Source organism: Sceloporus undulatus, chromosome 2, assembly GCF_019175285.1.
Source record: "Sceloporus undulatus isolate JIND9_A2432 ecotype Alabama chromosome 2, SceUnd_v1.1, whole genome shotgun sequence".
NCBI classification, from domain to species: Eukaryota; Metazoa; Chordata; class Lepidosauria; order Squamata; family Phrynosomatidae; genus Sceloporus; species Sceloporus undulatus.
This window is the reverse complement of record NC_056523.1, coordinates 100783554-100808716: the sequence shown is the minus strand read 5'-3', so window position 1 is coordinate 100808716 and position 25163 is coordinate 100783554. Positions and strand designations below refer to the sequence as shown.

Genomic DNA, 25163 nt, shown 5'->3' with positions numbered 1-25163 from the left:
TCTGCTAATATTTCCCTGAAGCCAGCTGCTGTGTGCACATTCACATAGCAGTTGGCTTTGTGAGGTGGTTGGCAGCCATGATCTCTTGTTCCCCCTTCTTCCTGGAAGGTGGCATTTGGCATTGCAGAAAATAGATCATGTGACCATGGATCACCAAAGTGCTATTGTGGGGGAAAGCATGGTAAGAAATGATGCCAAACGTATATGCTTCCATTCTTCAACTAGCATGCTTGTGGTGGAACAACAGGCTGGTGTGATAAATTATCTATATCAATATCAATACTGATACAGCTTTTAAGTATGTATTCAGTTTTGCTAAAACATGAATTGTGGCTCTCACTTTTGTCTAAGGGCAAAGCGGTTGTTCAAGATGGGGCATTCATGTGACACCCCCCCCCCCAAATGCTTGTGAACAAGATTGAGGCAAAAGAGCAACCTGTGTACATAACTGTCATTGCCTTGACCCTGTGAACTATCACCACTGACTGGTTCCTCATTCCTCTTAGTCAAGGTTCAGAAATATACCTTGCATTGGAGGTGCTAGTGAAGGTAGGAATTATGCCTGAATCTAATGACTATTTTAAACTGAAACAAACACATTGAAACAATGAAATTTACATCAGTGTTGGCTTACCATCCAGCAACTGACACAACAGGACTAAGGGATTTCGGACTTGTAATTGAAATTTAACCCTAAATTTCCTACATGGCCAAACAAGCATGGTTTCTCCACTTCATCTCTTTATTTGAGGCATTTTCAGGTCTGTTCCCATTTGTCAGTTAGTATGTATTTGTTAGTTTTTTGGAGTCCACTGGGTTGGTCACCTGAGCTTTCAGTTTCAGGGACAATAATTTTGTCCTAACATGGACATAACATCAACATTCCCCTTAAGTTACCTTAAACACTGAATTTTCAGAATACAGTATTTGACATGGGGAAAAAGACATGCAAATTTGTAATGTTTAGGCTCTATACTTTACAACATTGGTATTCACCTAGGGTCTTCTATGGTATTACAAAATATGGGCACCCATTGCACAGTGGAGTAGCCAGTGGAGTGACTGATGTGCCAAGGCCCAATGCTCAATGGGCATCCATGTGCATCAGGCTGTTCCCTGTGCATCCCATGTGCATCAGGCACAACAGTCTGATGCACATTAGAAGTGCCTGTAGTGCATTGGAACATTCTTATCAGCTTCAGAACTTCACAATTCACTAACTTGGTTTCACTGCATTTCTGCAATGTAACTGTGGATTCATAAAGTCATATAAACTGTGGTGCAAGGTCTCATCCACTATCAACACAATAGCATACATTTCTACTCTTCTTGAGGAGCAGCACTGATATTTTACCTTTTTTACATGCTTATGAAATCAAACATCTTGCATCATAATGGAATATCATGTTCACCTTGGAAAACTGCTGTAAGAGGCAGCCGTATAGATTTGGCTTCATTGTACGCTGTTAGCTCTATGACCACACCAGCTATACAGTCCAAATTGCCATTCTTTCTTTCAATATAGAGACTTCAGGACCATAAATTTTGCAAAATATACACAAAATATGGCAGGCTATAACATAGGGATTCTGGGATTTATAGTCTTAATGCTTGTCAGTGAAAAGATCATCTGCAAACCCAGAGGCTCAGAACAGATGCGTGAAGGATGTCTGTCACTTGCACAATTATTTTTGTCACTGCTTCCCCTTGGTCTAGTTTCAGCACCTTTGGGCCTGCCAAGGAGAAACAACTATTGAGAGAGGTTTGGAAACTTTTGCATCAAAGTGTTTAATTAAAACATTAAAAGAGGTATGACTTCTTCTTTTTTAAAAGAGTGCATCAGGATACTCATCTAGCTCTCCCTTTCCCACTTTTTGGAATACCTGCTCTTTTATAATTTGCAACAGATTGTGCATTTGGAGATAGGTAGAACGGACCTATTCATGAAAGAAGAAGTCAAGCAGCTTGCTTCAGAGCAGAATCAAAAGCTGGCTGCAGGCATCCCATCCCTCATCTCAGCTGTAATGTAGGGATTTAGGATGTTATCTAGGATGTGAAACATATTTGAATGGTTGCATCCTATAATTTAGGGAATATAAATTCAAAGCTTGAAGTATTAGCTAAAACCATACTTGTGCCAGGGGATTTATGATATTATTTAAAAATCTCCTGTTCCAGAGACTCAAGAAAGATATGGACAAAGTGAATATACAGTTATGTGTTCCTGGTGAAAAACTGTGTCCTGATTTGTATTGTTGGTGAATAAGCAATAGGAAGCAAAAGAGCCAGTTATTGCTGCTATATGTTTTCTTTTCCTCAAGAGTTTTTAAATCACCAATTTCCCTTACTTTAGTATTGTAATTAAGAATGGAATCTGCAGTCTTACTCCCAAGAATAAAAATGAGGATAGGACAACAAACACTGGCAGCCAACACACTCTCTCAGTGTAGAAGATCTCCTTGGGGTTTGGAGGGTTAGTAGTTTTTCCAGTTTTTTTCTCCTATGGGCATAAGGGACAAAAACTAACATTTTAAATGTAAAGCCAATCTGTAACAGAAGCTAGTTGGCAATATTCAGAGATTGTTGTTCTATGTAAAATTGCTCAAATTCTTTTGGGAAATATATGGACTCTTTCTCTTTTCTTTAAGAAATATGTGTCTGCTACATTATTTTGATCAATGGCTGATTACTGCAGGGACTCACAGAGGACTTCTGGCCTGAGGGAAAGTCGTAAAAGGTTCAACCACTTTTATTTTAGTATTCAGCAGCTTCTGAGACATGATGTTTATAGCAGACGAAATCTGTTCCCTCAAGGTTTGTTTCAAATTGCTCCGATAAGGGAAGAATCCAGTAGTTCATTATTTCTAAATGTAGAGCATTCTCCAAACATAATTGTATTAGCACTTAGTTACAGGGCTTGAAATGCAGCATTCATGCACGGCTTTATTTATTTTTCTGTGATGATATGCAGGCTAGAGACAAACCTTGCTACTCATTCACATAATTTAGTACTTCTGATTCAACAACCAGGGAAGGGATTGTAGGCAAATTTATTGGGAAGCAAATCTTCCTATTTTTTTAAAACTTAAATAATATATATACACTGGTACCCCGGGTTACGAAATTAATTCGTTACGCCGCCGCTTTCGTAACCCGGGATACTTCGTAAGCCGAATAGCCCATAGGCGCTAATGGGGAAAAGCCGCGGCTGCGCCGCGGCTCCATTTGAAACAGCGCAGAGGTTTTTTCGTAACCCGAAAAAACCTTCGTAAGCCGAAGCAATAAATCCCTATGGGATTTATTCGTATCCCGAAAATTTCGTAACCTGGGTATTTCGTAACCCGGGGGACCAGTGTACTCTTCTTTGGTATTAACAAAATAACAGCAGCACCACTACAAAAACAAGTCTACTTGGAAACAACATAATACCCATACTTACACTACTCCAAAAAGACTGATAGCCATAAATATGTGTATCCAGTTTGACCATATTTTACAAAAGAGCTTATATAAAATATAAAGTATATATTCCATATATACTTATGTCAGACATACATATCAATTATAATTCATGTCAGTTATGTCATACATAACTGCATACATACTGTAAAGCTCCCCCCCCCTTTCTTACAAGAATGAAAAAATTCAGAAAATTGCTTCCCAATGGAAGGGACTACAAGAAATTTTGCAATTATTTGAATGATATTTCATTTTTGGGAGAGAAAAAATATCTATGCAAAAATAGGGTTTTCATGCAAAAAGGCTATTTTTGTCCAGAAAACTGTCCATTTTGTCTAAAATACACTTTTTTGTATAAAGTGTCAGCTTTTTTCACAAAAAAGGAACAAAAAATTTTTTTTGCCCATATGATCTCTCTCTCTCTCTCTCTCTCTCTCTCTCTCTGTAAAATGTCTGAAATGTAAAATAAAATAAAATCTCCTGGAAGCTGGCTGTCATCTCAGTGGGGTGTCTCCATAAGTGAAGACATCCTTCAAAGTCAGAGTTGAGAAATCTTATGAGTACACCCCAAATATAAATACATAGGCTGAGATCCTGCATTGTCAGACATAACTACAATGATGTTTTGTCCAGTGATGCTATGCCCCAAACCTCCTACCCTGTCAGACAAGAGTTTCCAAGACCTGCAGGTTAGGGTGCCGGGAAATGACATCTGAGCCAATGTAGCATAGTGATATGACTAATGGACTACAGCTCTGGAAACCAGGGTTCAAATCACTTTTGGCCATGGAAATCCATTGGGTGACCTTGGATGAGTCATACCCTTTCACCCCAGACAAACACATGAAAGATTCACTTTATGATGATGGATTGAGAACATGAAACTGGAGAAACCCTTGCGATTCTGTCATAACTGCAAACATAATTGCATCAGCCCTTAATTACAGGGCTTGAAATTCAGTATCCATGAACTCTTACATTTATGTTTTTGTGATAAAATTGAGACTAGTGACAGACCCAAGAGCTTGTCCCATAGCTTACTAAATTGGTTTATCTCTATCTGGTTTAAAGCTTAATTTGGACAGCATCTTGATGTTGTCAGAAGGTTATTGCTGCCGAATTTGCCACCTGAATACATCCCGGGTGCATCCCCGCTTCTAGCTTTTTTCGGATCTGGGAGTTTTCTTGCTTAAGGAAATGGCTACCGGGGTGCTCCTGGAAGCGGAGATGGACCTGGGATGTATTCGGGTGGCAAATTCAATGCCAAAAACCTTGTGATAACATCAGGACGCCACCTGAATTAAGCTTTAAGAGGTAAATCGATTTAGTAAGCCATGGGATAAGCTCCCAAGTCTTCCTAGATACATAATTTCTTGCATTACATTCAACAGTCAGTTATTCTTACTTAACAGAGAAAAGATTCTGTATACCTTGATGTGCATTCTATGACTTTTGTAGGAGTGCTGCCTGGCTTAAGAGGTAGGTTTTTAAAGTCACATCTGGTCATTAACAATTGTAAATTTGAATCCCTAATTTTATGTGATTGGACGTCTGGCTAATTATCTCACAACTACTAAATAAGATGAATGCCATTAAGTAGTTTTATAAAAGTTTTGCATTTTAAAAAAATATATCCTTCCATATTGTCCCAACAAAATTGTTTCTAGACTACAGTTAGACATTTGGCAACCAATGCCCTCTCAATGACCAACAGTTCTCAGGGTCTTTATTTTAAAGACTCTCTTTTGGCATATATACATATACCTCAGCTACTATACGAACACAGGAAGACCTCTACACATAATCAGAACTTTGGTTTATCTAGCTCATTATTGTCTATACTAGGACTAGGGAATTTGTGGCCCTTCAGATGTTGTGAGACTGTAGCTCCCTTCATCCCCTATACAGACTAGGTTTGATGGGAGTTATACTTGAACATGATTTGGAGGATGAAAAATTGCCCAGGCTTAGTGTAGACAATACTGAATTAGATGAACTGAAGGTGTAAAAGGATCAAACCTTTGGACCAGTACAGACTGCGGAAAAGTGGTGGTGTGCAGCCACCCCTTTCTGCGGAGGATTGGGGCCAAGGCAGCCATACCAGCAGCCCAGAGGCCCTAATCTGGCATTTTTCCAAGTTACAGAGAAGTGGCAAAATGCTGCTTCCTCATGGCCTGGAAAAGGGGTGTCCTTGGGGCTTCATGCCCCTGGACACCCTGGGAGCCAGAGCCATGGGAGAAAGGGGCCACTTGGCCCTTTTCTCCCTGGTGTCATTCCCGCAGCTGTGTGGTGGTTGCTGCGGGAATGAGGCACACTCTCAGAAGGAGCTCCATTTCAAAGCTCCTTCTGGCACTGGAGCCAGGCTGTCATAAGTGGCCTGGGATGGTGCAATGATGTCACTTCCACACTGTGCTGTTTGGACGTGGTGCATGCATGACATCATAATGGCAGCGCCCATGTACACAGGACGCCGCCATTATCACACTGCCGGCATATATTAAGGTTAGGGAGCATGTACATGGTGTGTGCTCCCTAACCCTAATACCGGCGCTGGTATGCCGCTTGTTGGCAGTCTGTACTGCACCTTCGATCATGTATAAGGTACTTACCTATATTCTTAAAATGGCTGATATACTGTATGTCTACGTAAATTGAAAAGGAGTAGTCTACAACCAGTCTATACTGATTGGAAATAACACATTATGATTATGGAAAGGATCCTGGTCTAGCCCTAGCTGGGGTGATAGAAACTGAATCTAGAGTTTTTGTCATGCAACACAAGTGCGCCACTACTGAGCTCTGTTCTTTCCTCAGTTTCCACTATGAAACAGGAAAATTAATTATTAAAAAGACTCCTTAGCCAATGGGACTGAATCAGTGGGAATAAAGCACTGGGCTGGCAATATGTTCAAAAAGATGCTAAAAATTGGTTGCCAGTCTTTTACTTTTGATATTGTGAGAGATGGAATGCCTTAATCTTGGACAGCTGGGTAAAAAGTGGAACACATGCAGAGAAGAAAAGGACAGTCTTACCAATTCATCTGATTAGCATGCTTTTGTTTAACCAAACAATACTGCTGAGACAGGAAATGAGATAAAGCATGGCCAAGGTTGTGATGGTTCACTGACAATGTACTTAAGCTCCAGAGGTTGTACATTTCAAGGGTGACTTATTATTATAATAGCTATACTGAACTCACCCCTCTTGATTCTATAAGCAAAAGTATTATTCCTGAATGCACGAACCATTGAACTGATTCTTCCTTTCCATATGAAGACTGTGGATAAACAAGCATATGTCATAACAACAACAACAACAACAACAACAATAATAATAATATCCAAGTTAACTCAGAGCATGCATGCTTTCCTTTTCCAGGTATGGTTTAGGGATAGCTTCCTTGTCCCAGTCCCATTTTTGTCTCTGAAGTACATTGCCTATCTTGATGATTAAGAAAGGTAGCATTTCCTAAGAAGATTTGAAATATTTAACTGTGCTTGGGGTTGTTTTGGCTCCCTCTCCCAGTTTCAAAGCATCTTTATTTATTCTGAACCAAAGCAGCCACTATGGAATTCTTGTTAATGGGAAACGACAACAACCCACTACCAATTCCATTTTCTGTGAAGTGCCTTTTTTCTTTACAAAGACTCATATCAATAAAAAGCATGAACACATGCTACAGTCAGGGTCATTGGGTCTGATTTCTTCATTTTGTGAGAAATCAGCATGATATCTCAATGTGTTCATTAGATTGCAGTGAACCTTTCTATCACAGAAAAGAAAAGCATTCAATAAACAACAATTAAAGGCTGGAATCTTTCCACATATCCATCTTTGAACAAGAACTAAGTTGATTCACATGCTTTAAAGAAGAGATGACACTGTTCCAAGGTGATAAATTTGGATGGAAGAAGGTTTTTATTCCACATTTTGCATTGTTCGTATTTGTCAGAGAGCACTAAAAGAGGGAAGGTTCTTTGCTTCATTATGTCTATGTTTGGTATAGGCAAATCTTTATCTTTCGCGTCCATGTCTCTTTCCTGAAATTTCATTCTTGCCCATACCAGATTAATCCTAAATAAATAGAGGGGATGTGGTGGGGCTTCCACCACATCCTCATTCACAGCAGCTACAGTGGAGGTGAGCTGGCTGTTTTTTGTTTTAAATCTAATTCCCACCACAATGGAAAGGATTTAACTAGGGACGATATCAACGACTGAAATTGGAAGTATAATCCAGTGTCATTCTGAACAGAATCATGCGTATTCATGGTATTGCATGAAAGGTTATCACACGTGATCGCTGGCAGTTTGAACGCACTCCAAATGCAATCATGTGTCAATCCACAGTTAAGTAAATTCAGTGAACTAGCGAAGTCACAAACCCTGTTCTTAGGCAACTTTGCACTCAGTGCACTGTTGTTTGGTGTGATGTACATGTCTCCTTTGGTCCTGGTTCCCCCCATCTGAAGGGGGGGGGTTCCCATGAAGCCAAGCTGCAATTCCACTTCAATTTTGCTTCCGCTTGTCCTTCAGCATTGCTGAGGCGGGGCTGCTGCCTGCTAATTAAGAGGCATGGACCCGAAACTATTGGATAAGCACTATATTCACGTTTTAATGTGACAAGAGTGAATATATGTTATTTTGTCCTCTCTACTAAGAACCAAGAGAAAGGTTCATTACACCTATAATAGAAACCAGCCCCAGTCAAAACCCACAGGATATGATCTTTCATCTTTTACAGGACCTGAATAAATATGTAACCTGGAAAGTAGCTTTGTTTGCCTTAGCAGCAAAAAAAATCAGGAATAAGTATATAAAAGGGATAGCCATAAACTGTAAAGGCGATGACTATATTTGATAAATTTTTTAATGTGCATAATGACAATTGTTGTTTGTTTATTTAGAAATTCTATACCAGATACGAGATACCGGCATTATAGATATAATTTACATGTATTTTTATACTGTTATATTGTTATATTGTTATATGTATTGTTGTATTGTTGTGCTGTGCAATGACCTTTGGTCAAAAGCAATAAAATTTGATGTGATATGCTCATTTTAATGTGAATAGAGCATGTTCTTTCAACCATTCTTTCTGCCCCTCCTGCCTCCAACCTCCTTTCTAAATTGTGGGGTTCCTTGGTTCCTCTCTCCCACTTGCCTAAATATGCTATGCTCCAGTCATTTGGAGTCTCACTGAACATGCACAAGGGTGCCAATTCACAATTAAGAACCCACCGATGTGATTACTTACTTTGCACAGAATCTGGGTTGCGTTCGGGGAGGCCATTACAGTGAATTTAAGGTGTGATAAGTAATTACGTAATTGCGTGACTTTTTGAATTGACCTCGCTATCTTCTCTTTCAAAATTGAGAGCCTCCCATCCCATTTGATAAACTCATAGATCAGCTCCAAGGCTGGCACAGATTTTGAGCTTATTTGGGAGGGTGTCAAGGGAATTAATGTGTTGTTATGGAGCCAGCAAGATGCATTGATTTGACTGTTACAACAAGATGCAGAGAGTGGGTTTGAATCCCCACTTGGGCATGGAAACCCACTGGTTGATCTTGATCAAGTCAAACTCTCTCAGCCTCAGTGGAAGTAATGGCAAATCGTCTCTGACTAAATCCTGCCAAGAAAACTCTAAGCTGTGGTTTGCATAAGTCAGAGTCAACTTGAAAGCACTTTAGGGGCTTAGGATCCTGGAGATCCAAAGTGTCCCCCTGACATGACCTCAGAAATGGGCATGTTCCTTCTGGCTCCCAGCACCTGTGGAAAAGCCTCTTTACCAATGTCTTCTCCCTGGATTTATGGAGAGGAAAGTCAAGCAAACAAGAGTTTGATGTTCACTCAGTGAACCTAGGATTGATCCTTTCATTTGCAGCTGCTGATTTAATTCCACTTACAGGTCAGGTAAGCCTTGCATACGTAAACAAAAACATTTTGAGCCTTCTAATGGCTGCTTGAAGGCTTCTTCCAAAATGCATCCAGGGATATATATATATATATATTTCCTTTCACATGTTTCCACTTTTCTTATGATTTCCATTTTTGTGGCCATACTTAACAGATCTATGCTTTTTAAAACCATGTTGGGATAACTGTTGAGGAAAACTAATTATTTTTTTACCCCTTCTCTTTGTTTTTTCCCCCTATATGGTCAGTAAGGGATTCCCGAGACAACTACTGTTCACCTAGCCTGTTGTAGGCAGCCACACAGCTAGAGTAGGATCAGCTGAAGAGAATTCCATTTTTCCCAGCTCAAGCTTTACAGAAAAGGGCCTTTTCTCAACGACAAATTAGAAAAGGTTTCTCACCTTACCTTAGTCCTTGCATTCCTATTCTGCCTCTAAAGAGTTTACTGTAGGCGCACTGCCGCAACCCAGCAACTGAAAGGCTGTATTTCTCCAGTCCTTTTTCACACACACCCAAATGCTGTTTTTAAAATTTCAGCCAGACAGAAGAGGAAAAGTGTGCAGGGGAAAAAAAAAGACTTTGAACAAATGAGCTTCTTTGTCAGAGGCTTTGTTATTTGAGGTAGGTCTGTAAACATTTTTAAGCAACGTACAATTTGGCTAGGACAAGGTTGATCACATGAAGCATTGCTAAGCCATGCCAGGCCACTGGCAATGAGTACAAAATAGCTGTGGCACAGAAATGCTTGATGTGATCAGTCCCAACCACATGGTTAAAGCGCAGATTTTTTGCAAGAAGTCCTGAAATGCGGAAAGCATTTTTCAGCATCTATATAATCCATTTAAAGTGACCCTTTGATTCACTCCTTAGGCTGCATCCTCCAGATATTATTATTATTATTATTATTATTATTATTATTATTATTATTATTAGGCTTCATTTATATAGCGCTGTAGATTTACACAGCGCTGTACATACAATCAATAAAATAGATAAAGTAAACCTGTCCATGGTGTACAATCTAAAAAATAATAGCATAATACATATAAATAATACATAACAATACAGGAAAGGGTAGAATAAAGTAAAGCAGGCAACAAATTAAAAATGTCAAGTAACAAATAATAGCCATGCAATGCCTGGGAACGTTCTCTGAACAGGATGGTCTTCAACTCAGTATTGAAACTTGTTAAAGAAGTGATGAGCCATGTTTGTGGGGGAAGGAGATTCCAGGAGTGAGGTTCAGCAAGTGAAAAGGGATGAATCCGGGATGGGGCAGAGAAAATTCTAGGCTGAGACAACAGACCTTGACCACTAGAACAGAGGGTACGAGTTGGAAGGTAAGGAGAAAGAAGGTTTGATAAATAAGGAAGGGCCAGCCCATGCAGGGCTTTAAAAGTCATCAGCAGAAGCTTATACTGAATATGGAAAGGGAAGGAGAGCCAGTGAAGGGATGATAATAGAGCGAAAACATTGTCAAAGTGGCGAGTGGATGTAATAATGCATGCAGCTGAATGCTGGACAGAAATTAAAGGACAGAGGTGAGAGAGAGGAAGCCCTGCCAGAAGGAGGTTACAATAATCTAGTTGTGAGACAACTAGAGTGTGAACCAGAGTCTTGGCAGTAGGGGCCGAAAGAAATGGACGGATTTTAGCAATATTGTAGAGAAAGAATCTACAGGCCTTGGCATCAGCTTCCCACAGTGTGAGATTTAACTGCAAGACAGTAAATATTCATAGAGAACAGTTTGTAATTCCCAGTAAGGCTCATGCTCTAGCTAATTCCATTCTCATCATGGAGAAATAATATTGAACATAACTTCAGCTATTTCACTCTATTCTCCTAGGCATGATTCTATCTTTTACAGTTTATTTTTGGAGTACAAAGATTAACAGGTACATTCTGAGCCGGTAGCAAGAACTGAACAGAAATTGTGGGCTTGTTTCATTGTTAACAGGAACTATAATCCCCACATAGCACACCAAACATGAACTGTGAAGAATGATAACGGAAGAAGTGATTTTATCTTCTTTTTATCATTAATACACTAGAAAACGTGGCAGCCCAAATGGGTGAAACCATTGTTGTGGCATGTTCAGCATAGGCTTCTGTTCAATATCGCAGTGCTTCTGTTTTTTTATATACACAGCAGAAGAACTTTTTCTGTTGTAAATGAGGCACTCTGATGAGGTTATCTGAACACTAAAAGCTTATGTTTCAAATCAATTGAAAATGACAAACACACATTCTAATAAAATGTTTTCCCATCAGCAAAGTGGGAGTTCAGATTTTCACAATTGCCACCTTTCTTGAAGAAACACAGTGATTTAAGTATGTGTATTCCACTTCCAACGGAGGTGATGCATGCTTACTTTATGCTTGAGTCTGCATAGCTGACTATAAAAGTATAAAAAGTGATGTTACTAGTCAAGATACCTATATACCCAATGTAGTATGTTTCTGTGTGTTAGAGTACAAAATGGAAGGTGCAGTTGCACTCATATCCTACTTGGTATGAACATAATGTCGAACTAGATAGGCCTTTGGTCTAATCCCAACATGGCTCTTCTTATACAGTTTCCTTTGGTCTCCTGGAAAGTATTGTTGGCATCTTCGCCAGTTTAATTTTTCTGACTCATCCTGCCTTCACACACAAAATGATTGAAACATTATGGAGGGCAAGATTAAATAAAAGAGGTCCATGCACTCCTGTCCTTCCCACTCTTTAAGAAGCATCTCAAGATGTATTGATTTCTTTTTACATGTTGTACCCAATTAAATTTTCCCTCCACTGCCATTCTTTGCCCTGTTTTCTCTTGACTCTGTTTATTTAGAATACACACCTTGAGGCAAAGTTTTATTATCCTTCTCAGTTCTTACGTTCTCATATTGAATAGTATCCTTTTTTCTTTCTTTCTAGGCCCTTAAAATACTTTTGACTGTTATTAACATCCTGTGATCTGTGCAAATGGGGAGGATGTACAAAATAAATAGGTTAAGACCACGGCATCCCTCTCATGCGTTCATTGCAGTGATGAAAGGTCTCTGCTCCATCACTGCCCCATTGTGTTCAAATAATACACTGTCTTTCACCAGCTGCAATCATCTCTTCCTTAAGTGTCAATACAGAAGTCACTCTTCTAAAAATCCTATTTATATCCTGTCTTTCAAGATAGAAGTGATAGAGCAAAGCAAATACCTGTAGAACTATATCCATTGTGTTTGTATTCAGGCATGATGCCAATTCTTCCAACCAGAGACGTGTGAGGAATCCTCTCTGGCATGTTTTGCATGTACATTTCCCAGACTTAGCAGGTGCATTGTAAGCCAGGTCCAGTTTTGCATCCCAAGAGTCTGGAGATACCTCTTACTCCAGTTTATATAAGTATTTGAAAAAAAAAGCAAAGAAAAATACTTATTTGTTGTTGTTATTGTTATTGTGTGACTTCAAGTCATTTCCGACTTAGATGAATCTAAGGTGAACCTATCACAGAATCTTCTTGGCCTGAGAGTGTGTGACTTACTTACAAAAACTTGCTTAGCTGCTGTGAAACCATGTTGGAATGGGAGGGGGAAGAACCTTCAGAAAGATATCAGTGGGATCCAAGGTCATATAGCTGGCTGCTACTGTGGGGAAAAGAATGAAGACCTTTGGGAGGAAGAGTGCTTTGTGGGGAGTTCTTAAAAATGAAATATATACTGTAGCCTCAGATATGGCAGTGTGCTTGCTACTGTGCTGGACCTAATCTTTGATAAAATCTTTCTGGATTCATCCATGAAGTCATCCATGAAGTCACCCAATGAATTTCCTGGGCTGAGCAGGGATTTGAACCCCTGGTCTCCAGCACTGTAGTCAAATGCTCAAACCACTACATCACATTGGCTCTCCTTATGCACTACTTATACACATGTCTTAATGAATGATTATGGGGCAGATGTGTCCAAATGAGCTAGCATGGTGCAGTAGGACTAGGAATACAGGAAACCAAAGTTGATATCCCTAGTCAGCCTCAAAAACCTACTGGATGTGCTCAACCATTTATAAATTAGCACAAGTATGACCTAATTGCCAAAGAAAGAAAGAACAAGGAAGGGAGGGAGGGAGGGAAGGAATTGTGCCAGATTTTTTCATAAAAACATCAGTAGCAGAAGAACGGACTGGACATGAGGATGGGAAAGAGAGGGAGTGCCCATAAATGCAGATAGGTGCAACCCTACTCTCCAAGGGTTACAGCAGTAGTGACAATGAGGGCTAATACACATTAGTGCAGTGTTTCTCAACCTTTGGTCATCCAGATGTTTGGTACTTCAGCTCCTGGCATAATTCCTGGCTGTTGGCCAAGTTGGCCTGGGCTTCTGGGATCTGAGTTCCAAGACATTTTTATTTATTTATGGGATTTATATTCCACTTTTCTCCCCAAAGGGAGTTCAAATGGAGGCTGAGAACAACTAGACTAGTGGTATCCTATGATAAGAAAAGTTATCTATAGTAATGAAACTCTCTTAACACATCATGAAATTTAAACAAAAGAAAGTTTCATAAACTACTAATTTCTGAACTTGGCGCAAATAGCAACAATAAATCCTATGGTTTAAAGACTGGAGATTCAGCCTGGCTCCTCTGTAGTCATGATCAAAATCTGGATGACAAAATCTGTCCCTCAGTGAGAGTAAAAACAATGAAAGCGGAAATGCTCATGGTTTTATCAAACAATTCTAGTACAAGAAAAATGGATTTACACATTGCAGGTGGCTTACAAGCTATAGCTGCATTCAGGATAATAACTAAAAAGTGGGGCAAAGGAGAGATCTGAATCTTCTTTGTACCATCCTTCAATAAAAATAACGATCAGTCTTTTTTCTTTCAGAGTAAGGCAATGCATACCCAGAGGTCCATGCCACAGTCTTGCATATCATGTTTATAATATATTGTGTTTCTTTCTTTATCCTTGTCTTAATGTTCCCTAGATCTTCCTTTTAGGGAAGACAGTATATCCTCCACATAGTATATTGTGGAGTTTTTGGACTGCAACTCCTTGTTCTTTCAGTCATTCAATACTGTAGTACTGTAGAGAGAAAGGGGAAAATGTGCCATTGGGTAATGTGCATCTAAAGGATAATACCAGCCTTGGGAAAATCTGCAGCAAGCAGATCATTATTTGTAAATCAGAATTAAGTAGAAGCAAGGACATGCCGTCATCCAGAAAGGGAGAGAGACAGAGAACTGCAGGTGTTCCCATAGGCAAAAGCCATTATCATTGTGCCACTGTCCAGCTAAACAAGTAGCTGCTCAGATGAATGTTCAATTACCAGAACTCTATGTGCAATTACACTTGACTTGCATCCCAAACAATACTCATAAATGAGCTTACAAATTTCTAAGGGAGTGACCTTATTTTCCCCCTCCCCCCAAACAATAGCCTTATTAAATGCCATTGGGATCCAAGTATAGGAATGCAAATATTTTTTAGTATTTTTTTGGTGTTTTTAGATAGCACAGAGGTTCTCAAATGGTGCTACTTCATAACTATAATTTTGCTAGTTTTCCAATGGTCTTAGGCAACTCCTGTGAAAGGGTCATTTGACCCCCAAAGGGGTCATTACCCACAGGTTGAGAACCGCTGATCTAAAATGTTAAAATATGAATATACATTAATGTGCATATGAAGATGTTGTTGTTGTTGTTATTGTGTCCCTTCAAGTCGTTTCTGACTTAAGGTGACCCAAAGGTGACCCTAACATGGGGTCATCTTGGCTTAAGTTTTGTTCAAAGGAGGCTTGCCATTGCCTTCCTCTCAGGCTGAGAGAGAAAATATGCACCCTAAATGAACAAAATATTTTTATTCATATACTACATTGAGTGTGGGGATGCTCTTTGTAATCCAATAGCAGCAGATCTCTTCTGGTTTTGGATTGTAAGCAGGGTCAGCCTTGGTCAGTTGTTGAATGGGAAACCACCATGAAATAGCAGGTGTGGTGGGTTATATTTCAGAGGAAACCACCTCTGAGGATTTTTTGCCTAAGTAAATATAATGAAATTTATGGGGCCACAATAAATCAACAGGTGACTTGAAGGTCCATACACACAGAGAATCCTTTCCTGAGAAACCTTCCCTCTACTTGAATTGAAATGGCTCAGATGCACCTCCTGCTAGACCTTCTGCTTGCCCACCAATAGACATTGGTTCTCAACAGATGGCTTCTTCCTAGGTACACCCTTCTCCCTGCTTCCCCTTATAACAGAAACATCAACCATTATTTTTCAGTTTCTAAGTGAAATGAAGCAGCATACATGTTCAGCTCCTTAAACATGGGAGAAGAGAAGGAACTATGTGAATATTTGCAGAAAAACAGTGTAGAAAAACGTGAGCCAAGCCTGCCACCACCACAGTCCTCAGTCAGATTTGGCACACACACATATAATGGAAAGACTATTTGAAAATGTGGGGTGGGGGTGGGGGTGGGGGTGGGGAGTGGAAGTGGTTTAAAACATGTTTCCCCAATATTGTAATAATTTTGCATTTCAAGACCTATTCTACAAAATTAGCATGTGGTGTTTATTTGCTTTGCAGAAAACACTGTTTTGCTGTTTCCAATGAGGAGTACTATTAGGGCAATCTGAGGTCACATCCTGAGCTGCAGAACCTCCTAACCTGACCCCAGTATAAGGCCCTTAACTAGCAAACACACACAGTGGCTACACTGAGATTCTGTGATTCTGAAAGGCAGAGATTGGTCTTCCTCTATTTGACATTGTCTATTATTTTAAGAACTATGAGTCCTAGAGTTATTTCTGTATGGGCAGGAAGAGGGAAGGACACAAGGAGAGAGAAGAGCAAAGCATGACACCAGAAGACAGTGAGAGAAGGCACTGTTTCTTCTTTTGATAGGATTTGCAGGCCCTTGAGTATCTGATTCATTCACAGTCACAGGTTTGGTACAACTTTTGATTCTCTCATCTCTGGGCACAGTTGCAAGGGAGCCAATAATATTGAGTGTAAATTTGGAAGTGAATTTATTTTGGGGGAGGACCTAATGATTATGCAATTAAAAATAAAGCTAGTGTTTGCAGGCACATTTGTCTGTTAGAAAAATAAAATAATAATAAACAGCACTGACAGGATAATCCCCTTAATGTTACAAAATAGTTAGTCAAGTGCATAGGATTCTTATTCCCCCCCTCCCCTCCCAAAATGCAGAAGGTATCATTACCAATGCTTGGACAAAGGATGGTGGAAATACTGTATACTTTCTCCCAAGACAGTATGCTTCCATATATCACTTGCTGTGAAGCATGATGAGATGGGTGCTCTTGCAATGATGTGATGCTTGAGGCTTTTCACAGCAAACCAACTGGCTGCTGTGCGAACAGAAACGTTGGACTTGGCAGGCCTTTGGTCCAAGCATGGCTCCTCCTCTAGTCTTATGGACAATTTCCCCCCTAGTCTTTATTGCTCAATTATGTTGGGGAAGAAAGAAACAAGTATCACACCAACTGACATGTATTTGTAAATCTCTAAAATTCCAGGCAGGACAATCCTAATCCTGATTTAAAAGAACTCCAGTAAAAGAGGTTCTGTGATATTCACAGTGTTGTAAGCCAAAGTAAAAAAAGGGTAACCTTTTTGCTCCTTTCCTCCTCCAAGTTGTTGATTTTTCCCCATTTAATCAATAACATTCTATCAAAATCAAATCACTTAGATTCATAGAATAATATAGTTGGAAGAGACTCCAAGGGTCATTCAGTCCAACCCCTGCCATGCAGGAATATGCAATCTAAGCATTCCCAACAAATGATCATCCAGTCTTTGTTTAAAACATCCAAAGAAGGAGATTCCACCAAACTCCAAGGCAGCATATTCCACTATCCAACAGTTCTTACTGTTTAGGTGGAATCTCTTTTCCTGTAGCTTGAATCCACTATCCCATGGAGGAGCAGAAAACAAACTTGCTCCAACCTCAATATGACATCCCTTCAAATATTTAAACATGACTATCAAGTCAGCTCTTAACCTTCTCTTCTCCAGGCCAAACATACTCAGTTTCCCTAAGCCATTCCTCATGGGGCATGGTTTGCAGACTTGTATTGTTCTCTTTTAATTTTGGCTCAGGCACGATCACTAGTTAGCCCATGGATAACCCATTTGAGGGCATCACTTTGGTCTAAAAGAGCTCTGGAACTTGTGGTTCCTTTCCTCTCTATTTTGGTTAAGTGCAAAAAGTTGACCTGGGCAATGCTCAATTCAGAGGTAGCAACAATAGCCATGACACAACTGAGCCATATGACCAGTCCAAACAGGTACAAGCTTAGTAGTACCTTACATTGACTAAGTAAAAATGCATTTTCTACAGGAGATCATGGCAGGAAATGCCTTCAGCTTGGATAGTTGCTTAAATGGGTCTCTGTTTTATGGAAATCTGAAGCAGAAACTTCTTTTTCCTGAAGCTAAAAAAAAGATTCACCTTTGGATTTGCAAAACTCTTCCAGATTCTCAAAACTCTTTTATTCTTCTCCATGAAGGCTTATGTTTAAATCCCAATTAAATAGGTAATTCATGTTGAGGTCCATTTTTAATTGATCTGTATTTCATGTAAGACGGCAAATATGTGGGAATATAGTACTGTACCAGGGATGAAAGAACAAACAAACAAAAGGAAAAAGAAAGAAAAGAAAGAAAGATGAAAGATTTTATGATCTTGTCTTCTATCCTTCTTTATAGTTATTCTGTATTTCAGGGCACACTTGGCACACTTTTCTCTTTTCCTCAGCTATTAAAAAAAAAATCTTGGGAGTTCCCTCCTTTGTTCCTCTTAGTACCAGGCTGCTTCTTTTTCTTTCCCCCTCATTAAGTTCTTTAATGTTAGTTGATGAAAGTGCTTCATAAACTCATGTAACACTCGTGACTAATTAGAAGACTGATCTCATGCTTGTTGTCATTCATGGAGTGACTAACCTCCTTTCAACAAATTAATACTTGAGCTGGCAAGGCAAACTGAATGACAACCTAGAAAACAAGAAAAGGAAAGGTGTTTGTCATTACCTGTGAACAATCCCTTTCAGACCTAAAGGTTGCTTTACTATGCCTCCCCCAAGCCCAAATAAAAAAAAGCATTTTTCCAATAATAAGCTCATCATGATGTCACATGGAGGTGTCAGTCCTTTTCACTGAAGCGAGAGGTACAAAATCAGGCTTTGGTTTAAAATACCAGCCTCTTTATGACTGCATTTGTCAGGCTGCCTGAACATAAGAGATACACAATTCATATATTCAGATGGAAAATATGTTGGCTAGAATTGAAGAATTGGCTCTGGAAACATGGCATCATATGCTAGAACAGATTGACAGATGGTCATTTCCCCCCTATTGCTTCCTTTTCCCCATTTCATGGTTAGCCAATAACACTTTATTCTCATTCTCAAAAGAAAGATATTGGTTTAGAATCATTTTACCAAATTCCACTCTTTCATGTACAAATTAGCAGAATAAATACAAAATGTGGAACAGGATTTGTATTAGGCCACCTTCTGTTGAATTTCACAGTGTCTGTCCTCATGAAGTCCCAACCTGTCTACTACAGAACCCCATCTCCATTTGTTATAGCTGCTTTCCCAGTTGGCACCTTTCAGATCTTCTTGACTGCAGCTCCCATCCTCCCTGAAACCATGAATAATGAGTAGCAAAGCTGGTTTACACTCTCAATTTCTTGTGGGTGCTGCCTGTTAAGACTTCCTTGTTCAAATGTTCTTTATTAGTTTTACATAAATCATATATACATTCCATTATTCCATACAAATACATATCCATATTTAACATATACATCTATTTTTAATTCTTCTCCATATTTCTCCATATTTCTTTACTTCCTTAGCTCTAAAGGTTTTATTGGATTATTTTTATATTTTCTTCGTATCTTGTTTCAAAATATCTGTACAACAAGGAAAAATAAAACTCTTAATCATATTCTCTTCCTTGTCTTCTTCTTCTTTGTGGTACTACCATATGTATTCTCCAAATAACTATTCCAATAGAACTCATAACCTCAATCTTACAACTATATATTTCATGTTTCCGGTTTGCGAATCTTCCATCCCATAAATTAATCATTCTCAGCAAACCAGCCCTTATCTAAACACCATCTTTTTTCCAGGAACGTTGTTATTTGAGCCCAATCTTTCTCAATCCTATTTTTCTTTTTGTCATCTACTATACATGAGAGCACATCTAATTTTCTTATATCGTTTAGCTTCCATAACCAATCCTCTGTCTGTAATTTCTCCTTCGATTTCCAATTTTTTGCTATTATTAACCTTGCAAGCGTAATCATATATAACATAATTCTCCACACTCTGCTCTCATCTTCATTTTTCAAAAAATATGTCATATTTAGTAAATATATTTCCGGCTTTTTTTATAGCTTATTCCAAATATTCGCTGTATAATTTGATGTCTTTCATCCCAAAATTCTGTTACTCTTTCACATTTCCACCACATATGAATTGTTGTACCCCTTTCTTTCTGACAATTCCAACAAATATCCGACTCTAGTTTCCGAATCTTTTTTAATCTAGCTGGAGTATAATACCATCTGTTACATATTTTAAGAAAATTTTCTTTAAGATCTTGACTTTTAGTGAAAGCGTTTGTTCTAGACCATGCTTTTTCCCATGCTTCTAATGGTATTTCATGACCTATATCTTTTGCCCAATCCACCATATATTGTTTGATTGGTTCTTTCTCCAATTCCCTTTCTCTGAACAATTTATACAGTTTTGATATTTTCTTTTCCTCCTCCTTTAATACTATCTCATCCAATTCCATTTTGCCTAATTCTATTCCTCTCGTTTTTACATCTTCCTTAAATCTATTATGTATCTGATAATAACTATACCAGTTTAATTCCTTATTTTCATTTACCAATTCTTTTCTCGATTTTATTACCACTTCTTGTTTTCCATTCATCTTTAATATATCATTGTATCTTAACTATCTATCCTTGTTTTCCCATTTATTTGCAAATGCCTCTTGTGTGGATACCCAGCCCGGGATTTTAAGACTTCCAACCAAATGGAAAATGGGCCTGGAAAAGACCTAACATTCTCCTATGTGTGCATTTTACAAAAGATGATTAGCAAGGGCACATAAGTGGACTTTCCACACTGGGAAGAGAAACTGGGACATTTTAAAAGCAGGTGAAATAGTGGGTTGACAAAGGATTAATTGGGTGTATATAGTGTGCATATATATGTCAGCATTTGTTGTTAGTGTTGCCTCATACCCTTCAGAACTGCAACCAGTTGGAGCAGACAATTCTGAGCCACATGTCTGGTATAGCATACTAATATTTCACAGATGAAAACCTGGGTACATGTGGCCAATCAATGTCAGAGTGTGGCCAAGATGGCAAACATTATTAATGAGGAGGAACATCCAAGCCAGGAGAGGCTGCAGCAGTTTGCTTTTGCCTGACCCTACTGGAAAGGACAAGACCCTGGCTCCTTCTTTCCTTTCCCTCTGATGAATTAGTAGAGCTTAAACTGCTTTTATACTTTGAACTCAGTTTGCAGCAACTGAAATAATCAGGGAGAAAGGAAAAAAAACTGTGAGAAAGAGAGAGATTTTAAAGGCATCTGAACAAGTGGGACAACAGAGGATTATTTGAGGTTTTCCATGTCAAATTGGGACAGCTGGATGGTTTGGTATAATAGTCTGATATAAAACTGCTTCCTTTGGACTTTGAAGAACCTAAATAACCTCGTATGCAATATCACAGTACCCTGGAGCATAGTTGGAGAATAATTAGGGTCATACGTCTATGTTTGTAAAAACAGAAAAGCTATTATAAATATATCAAGCATTTATGTGACCTTCAAAACACACTCATGTAGCCTCAGTGTGGGTCTGTGTGCTCAATTAGAATGTAGTGAAGTAATTGCTCCATAGTATAATTCAAAAAGTAAGATCCCATGCAATGCAAGTTGACTCTTGTTCAATGGTGGTTTCCCTTTCCTTGCCCACTCAGTGTTTCTAGAAACAGTTTCCCAACTCTCCAGAGAGGTTTAGGTTTAGGGGGACAATGCACAGCTGAAGTAAGAGGGGCAGGAGTGCCATTAGGTGGGAGGAGTGTGGGGTGTGTGGCTGGACCGGTTGACATCCTAAGGGGGGGTGACTCTACTGTTCCCCAAACATCTGCCTTTTAGTAGAAATGGGCTGTGGCATTCGCCTGCATCCCTTAAAAATGCTGAAGAGATAGATGGTGTAGTGGGGGGAGGCTCAGTGGGAAGAGAAAGGAGAGGCCCCAGGATTTAATTATTTTTAATTTTTAATTTTTAAATTTTACTTTTAAAAACTGTTGTAATTTTTTAAATAAATAAATAAATAATTTTTATATTTTTCTTTAAAAAGATCACATCTTACAAAATTTTCACTTTAGCGACAATGGAGCAATTTTTTGCCACAATGGCTCTTTCTAAACATAGTCTAGTCTTCCTTCAGAGAACCAATGTAATGTAGGCTGCACCTGCACGGCAGAAATAATGTAATTTGACACCAATCTCTCTGACAGAAATAATAATAAATAAACTACAAATCCCATAGCATTGAGCCATGGCAGTTAAAGTGGTGTCAAACTGCATTATTTCTACCAAGCATATTCAGCCAGTGGTTTGAATGCTGAACTAGGACTCTGGTAGACCAGGCTTTGAATCTCCAGTCACATCTCCTCAAATATTTCACAAATAAAAACTGGGAGTGAGGTCAAAACAGCAAAAGATATTATTAAGGAAGAACACACAAATGAAGAGGGCTGCAGCAATTTGCTTTTTGCCTCTCCAGATGTTGTCCTGATGCAACTTCCAGCATTCCTTCTCATTGGCTATGCTGGCTGAGGCTGCTGTGCTGCAGTTGAACAATATCTGCAAGGCTGCATGATTCCCATCCTTGGTCATTCAAGAATAAAGAGTAGACCAAAATATAACTTTGTTCTGCAGATCCTTCCAGTTTCTCCTGTATAACATTGCATGGTGGCAACTGCCCACTGATTACCTTCAGGGCAGATCATGAAGTTGTTCCTCAGTATTAAAAGAGTGACACAAAATAACAAGCTCTATCATTTCCTGTACATATATTCCATCACAAAAGGAATGGGGGTGGAGAAAAAACATATAGCCTTGCTTATAGAAAACTGGTGTGAAACATAAATTGGAAGTCCATGCTTTCATAATGATAGTTATTTTTTAATGTGCAGGGATGTGTCTCCCTGTGTGTAGCCACTCACATTAAGGGTAAACAATGAGAATGATACCAAAGCAGCATATAACCAATCTGCTGGGGTGAGGTGGGGGGAATGGTCAATTTTTCATCACAACTTTCCCCCAATACAAAATCCATTCTTGTAAAAAGTAAACACCAAAGATAAATCTGTTAAAACAATTATTTGATGAAACTCTTTCACTCTCCAGAATGCCACCAATTTACAACTAATCCCTGTAAGCTGCAATAATCTTTTAGTGTTTGCTCTTTTGCATGGCAGCCCTGATTTTGGATGATCAGTCCAACTTCATTTCTCTAATGTAGTGGACTGGCGGTTTCTCAGACAGTTATATGTTGCAAATGTTTAGTAGTGTTTAGATGCCACACAATAGCACAGAGTCACACTGGTGACCTGTACTCAGAACCTAGGCCAGTGAAGTGGGAGTGGGAGTCCAGAAGTGAAATTTCTGAAGCATTCCCTATCCTCTGTAAAACAGAGAATGGGCACAGGTGCACTGTTATTGTTAGGAAACCCTCTGGTGCAGATCTTCAGGTGGCACATAGGTTTACAAGACAGAGAAAAGGAAGAGAAAACTCCAATTTGCTAGCACATGGGAGAGCAAAGAGAGCATCTGGGATCATGTACTCATCCCCCAAGGCTGTTCTTAAACATTTAACCCTTCTATATAGCCCAGACTGTCCTTGTTCTGGGTTAATTGCTTCTCTTCAGGTCATTTCACACTACAAAATTATAGTTTATTGTAAATTAAACAATTATAATTCTATTTTAACTATCATGAACACATTCTATGAAATACTATGAGTTGCAGCCCAGCGAGGGGTGTTCAGAATTCTTAGCCAGGAAGCTCTAGTGCCTCCCCAAATTACAAACCCCAGGGTTCAATAGGATGCAGTCATAGCAGTTAATATGGATTCATAGTGCTATAACTGTGTAGTGGGAAAGGGCTCCAGGAATTTAGAAAACATGTCTTTTTTTGTTTTTGTTTGCAGAAAGCACTGAGAGTTTGGTTTGGCTTTGAGGTTGCAGTATTTTAATATTTTTTAAAATAATCTTTTCCACTCAGTACAAAATAAGTTTCAGTTTGTCAGACACAAAAGAAACATCTCTCTTTTTTGGTCTTCAAAACATAACAAAATAACTGGTAATGACAAATATGTTTCACAAAGTGCTGCAATTCCATAGGTACAGCACATTTCCAGTGTGCTGATTAATATTGGGTCTAGATGATAAATGAGATCTCCTGCAACTTCACAGTTGCTAGAGGAAAGTAAGAAATTTCTATTCATGGATCAAAGCTGCAAAATTACAGAGCATGAAAGGACCTGGGTTAACTAATCCAGTCTCCTGGGCTGTGCAGATTCACTGGAACTAAATCATCTCAGACAGAAGTTCATCCTGCCTCTGCTGCCACCCCGCCTCCTGGGAAGATTCCCTTATAATATTCTAATATAGCATAATTACATAATCCCCCCTAATAATTAAGATAGTACCAGAATGTTTATCTGCCATATTGCACACCCTAATGAGAAACAAGTATCCTGTTCTGCAATATAATCCAAAGGATCCTGACCTGTGAAATCAGGGTTCAGGGACATAGATAGGCCTTGAAGAATTGGGAGACCCACCCATCAATTTTATTTTGCTTTCTTCCTGCTCTCTTACATTTTTATCTAACACATGCAAGCACATTTGGTCACTGTGTGATGGTTGCTCTTATGCCTTCATGCTGCATCAAGGATTATATATGGAGAATACAGTAAATTAAAAAAAATACCAATATATGGATTCAAACAGTGCAGGAGTCAAGCACATCAGAAGCTGAGCTCTCTTATGTTCAAGATGGTTGGTGCTCCCCCCTTCCCAGCCACCCCCACCAACAGAATATAGGGTTATCACACTGAATGGCTTATAATTCATTCTTCTGGGAGGCACTGAATAAACAGGCTGTTTAATAACACTGTTGCAGAGTATATTTTTGAGGTAAACATGGCTCAAAGGCAATTGCTTCAATCACTTTGAAGGAAACTTCATTCCTTCCCTCGGGAGTCTTAAGTATGATCTTTCAACATTGCCTTAGTGTGATGTGGCGGACTCAGGCTCCCTTGACTAGTATGGCATCTTTGAAGTACAGCTATAGCATAGCTCATGGGGGAAACAAATCAATGTTGGTAAACTAATGAATTATTTCCTATTTTTGGCACCAAGACTGGGAGGAACATGAAAGAAAACCACATACTGAAGTGGTAAAGCCTGTTGGGCAAAGCATAACATTCTGCTGAAGGATACTTTAGCACCAGGACAGGACCATAGCAAGCTGCAGATAATGACAAGCTTGCCAGGGAGTAAGTTGCATTGAACTCAATGGGACTTACTGATGAACAGACACATATAGGGGTTGTAGGTTTAGAAAAGAAATGATCCTTGAGCACAATGCTTCCCCTTGGTTAGCACTGAGAAGTAGATGTGTCCGATTAGTCCTTCAGTAGGTAACAAGTTTTTTAACCTGAAC

The 25163-nt window shown here is 39.1% G+C and overlaps 1 protein-coding gene across 3 annotated transcripts in view; it reads right to left on the bottom strand.

The window, feature by feature from the left end:
• The window catches only part of FSTL4 (follistatin like 4), a 615437-nt gene that overhangs the window by 207951 nt on the left and 382323 nt on the right, over positions 1-25163 (bottom strand). The window lies entirely within an intron of this gene.